We start from the raw sequence: 4503 nt of genomic DNA, 5'->3' as shown, positions 1-4503 counted from the left end.
AGCCAAGCTTCACACGAAATTGTTCGGAAGATGGAATAATAGCAAAGTTCACATCAAGGGATTTGTTATGGACCTCAATAGGCAATGTAATAGAACCAATTGCAGGAGAAGAAAATGCATCAAATAATTTCACAACCACATTTGTTTTGTCATATATCACTTGATTCAATTGCAAAGTAAAAAGAAATTCCTCAGTAATAACATTAACCATGCACGAAGGATCAATAAGCACTCCACGTCAAGGCATATTCTTGACTTTTGCAACTATGTATAAAGGACCATCAGGTGCTCTAATGGTTTCACTAGAATCAAATGTGATGGAAAGTTCTTTAGGGTTTTCTGGCTGCTCTACAAAGTTAATCACATTCGGAGTCATAGACACAAGACCATCAGATGAGAAAGAGGAATCATTAGCCTCAATCGCATTAGAGGTATGAGAAGTATGAGAAGGTAATGGATCAGTGAAAATCTGAAGATTTTGGTTAGGAGGAGCTACAGATGTGTTGCCTTTATCATTCACTCCAGAAACAGAGATAGTATTATTATCAATCAAATCTTGAATTTTACCCTTTAAAGAAAAACATTTTTCAGTATCATGACCAGACTGACGATGAAAATGACAAAAAGCTTTATGATCAAAATAAGGGGAAGTAATCTTTGCAGGATCAATTTGTCTTATAGGAGGAAGAGTAAGCACATTTTGTTCCAATAACTTATTCATAATACCATGCAATGATTCATTCAAAGGAGTATACTTTCTTTCTTTCTTGAAAAATTTAGAAATAGGAGGCACACTTGATGCTGCATTCACATTGTTGTTGATGATGTTTTCATTGAATTTGATGGAATCTCTGTTCGGTTTAATCTTCCCAAATGGTTGTTGACTGCTATCACCCTTATCACTCGGAGCCATAGGATGTGATTGTTCCATTTGACTCACAGTCAGTTGATAATTGTGAAGAGTGGCACACAACTGTTGGAAAGAAGTAAACTCAGAAAACAGAAGTTTGTCTCGAATATCTTTTTGCAAATTAGAAATAAAGATTCTTTGAATATCATTATCAAGCACTGGAAAAGAAATTTGAGCATACAAATGCTTATATCTACCAATGAAATCAGTCACTTTTTCTTTAACACCTTGTTTACAATGCATCAAATCAATCAAAGTAACTTTAGGACTTATATTGTTTTGAAATTGTTGAATGAAAGCATTTGCAAGTTGTTCAAAAGAAGTAATAGAATAAGAAGGCAACGAGCAATACCATTGTAGGGCTTTGTCTCTTAATGTTCTAGTGAATAGTTGCGCAAGCAACCGTGGGTCATAAGCAAAATCAGTACAAATTGTTTGAAAAGTCTTAACATGTGTTAGAGGATCTCCTTTACCATTATAGAGCTCCAAATGCGGGATTTCAACATGTTTAGGAGGGATAGCTCGAACAATGTCAAGAGAAAGTGGGCTCGCAACATCAAATGTGGGCACACTAAACTTAGATTGGTTCATAGAGGCGATTTGTTGCTGTAGAGAAGAGACAGTTTGTGCAAGATTATTAATGGTAGCTTCAGTCGAAGAGTTCATGTTAAGTGTGTTAGATTGAGATGGAGGTGTTATGTTATTGAAAGAAGGTAAAGAGTAAGGTGGTGGGACCCTATGATAGTCAACCATAGGGGATGATTGGACAGGAGGAACACTACAAGGAGGAATGGAATGGTTAAATGAATTGCCCCCTTGCGTGATATTCATTTGTGAAGATGTAATAGGAACACTCATTGAAGGAATGAATGAAGAAGTCGGATTGAATGAAGGAATAGGATTACTTGAAGAAGAGGGATTGCCCCCATGACTAGTAATCATAGGAGGAACGTCTTGTATAGAAGTAGCCATTATGTTTGATGTAAAGGTAGGTATACTAGCAATAGGAGTTGTCAAAGGAATAGAATGATTGACTTGAGTAGGAGGTTGTGTATAACCCAAAGATTCGGCACAACTCTTCATAGGCATCACATTCGAATTCACAATATGTGAAATACCACGCAAAACATCAATTCCATTCTTATCACTTTGAAGCATACGTTTTAGACCCTCAATTAAAGGAAGAGCTTGACTATCGGGATACTCATGAGACATCCATTGGTGAAAATCGTCAAATTGGTTATCCAATTTCGAAAGTTGTTCAACGGAAACTTCATGGGGAGCTTCTTCATCATTAGGAGGATTAGAGGAATTTCCCATGTCCTCGTTAAAAAGGCTACTCAAATTAGGTTCCATCTCCTCAGTAATTAAACCTCGGAAAGACTTAATTCTACGGCTTCGTCTAACGGGAATAGTGTAAGTAGGGCTTGTTGTTGTAAAACTCATGCACTAGAGAGAGAGAGAGAAAATTTTGAATTTAGAGGTAGCAATTTTCAGTAAAAACAACCAATCTTCCAGATTTAAGCTGTTGAATGCAATCACAACAGTCTCCCGAAATTTCGGAAAAAATGTTCGGGACCGTGGCGCTCGGAGTGCAACACGGTCCTTGCAACTTTTTTCAAAATTTGCAGGGATGAAAGGTATGATGATTTTAGAGCTAATCTGAAAAAATTGAGTGATTTTACGATCTGTAGATAGGCCAAATTAAAGTTGCAATCTCAAAATTGAACCCTATCAAGATTGTCGAAAAATGCAAAATTTTGAATTTTGAAAAAGAGAGGGAAACTGAAATTTTGAATTTTATGATTTTAGAGGGAATGTCAAAAGCAGTGCAAGTTTTGAAATTCAAAAATTGACTCAATTTCACGCAAAATTCAATTTTGAAAGCGGAAATCAAAGTTGTTGTAATTAAGCACTTAATTTGAAAAGTCACAAAATGCAAGAATTTGAATAAAGCACTGAAATTTTGAATGAATGCAAACACAATTTTCAGATTTAGGACAGTAAGAACACAGTTTTGACACAAAATTTCAATTTCGACAATTTTTGAATGATTAGGAGCCCTAGACCAAGCAATCGCAAGACCAACTTTGACTGTAATTTTGAGGGTGTTATTATTGATAAAATCAGCCAAAATTCTGGATTTTAGCAGGAAAATACAGCAAGATCTCGCTCCCGAAATTTTGGAAAAAATGTCAGGGACGATGGCGCTCGGAGTGCAACACGGTCCTCGCAACTTTTTTCCAAATTTTCAGGGATGAAAGATATTGTGATTTTATCGCGGAATCCAAAGTTACAGCTGATTTGGAGATGTTTTGATCGGTCAAATTGTCAGACAAAGGTTGAATTAAGAGGGTTTCAAAAATTAGGGTTTTGACACTTAACCACTTAATTTTCAAAATTAAAGCACAGATATGAATTGATAATTTGTAATAGAAAAGCAGATCTGAAACAAACATTAATAATTAAACATTTCGCAAGTTCAATGTTCAAAAAGAAAATTTAGGGTTTTTATGCAATCACCTCTAAAATTTTGCAAAAGATCAAACATGGAAATGTAATCAATTTTTTCAGATCTAAGCATGAAAAATCAGAAAGGATGTTCACATCGGGTTCACCAAAATGTAAAGCGGAAAAATCGCGATCGAACCCTAGTTGGTCTCCCCTCTTCCAACTCCGAGGAGAGAGAAGGGAGGTTCGCTAGGATTCGATGGTTTTTCACTTAAGGGGGAGACTTTACATTCAAAAGAGGGGTTGAAACTCATAAGATCCAATCCCACACAATGTAAGATTGGATGCTAGATGAATTTCAAGGGTTAGGAAAGCAAGGCTACCCTCTTTTGTAAAGAATGTTGTTAAGGAAATTAAGCTAGGAATGCATAGAAAGTCATAAAGATTCGCTTATAAACTGAGTTTAGGTTATAGGATGAAGCTGCGGACCTGGAATTAGCAGTAGAATGTTGATATGGCGCTGTCCTACAAATTTGAGCAAAAGTTGTCGAGACGATGGCGCCCGGCGCCACGATCCTCCAAAAAATCCGCGAAACGAAGTGGGATCTGTTCGTCTCTGCACAAGGATTCCAGATCTTCAATCTCAGCCGCGTACCTGCAACCTACACACAGAAAAGCAAAGACGATTGGGGGGTTAGGGATTAGGGGTTTGCCTTTAGGTCAAACCCCGGTTTTGGAATTAACCAAGAAATGAGCAAGTGCTGTAAATGTAAATGACTGTAATGTAAAACAAGTACTAATACCTTGTTCTACGGATGTTTGTATCCTTATGTGCGAAGGTTTAGATGTTGTATGTTGTATGTTGTAGCATGAAGTAAGTGATCTCCTCTTCAATGGTTGAATCCTTGACTTGAATGCAACACTTAGCCTTGAATGGAGACTTGGAATGATCAATTGCTTGAATGCTTGAATGCTTGAATGCTTGAGTATAGTTTCCACGCTTGTACACATATGTCCTCCTTCCTAAATGGGAGAGGAAAATGTAGTTTATATACTTGTCAATTAGGGCTGATAGACTGATTTTCCCGACCTTAGGCCGACCAGGGAAGTTTATTTCCAATTTGCAATCAAAAAGACCCGAT

Source organism: Cryptomeria japonica, chromosome 6, assembly GCF_030272615.1.
Source record: "Cryptomeria japonica chromosome 6, Sugi_1.0, whole genome shotgun sequence".
Lineage (NCBI taxonomy): Eukaryota > Viridiplantae > Streptophyta > Pinopsida > Cupressales > Cupressaceae > Cryptomeria > Cryptomeria japonica.
Note: the sequence above shows the minus strand (reverse complement) of the source record.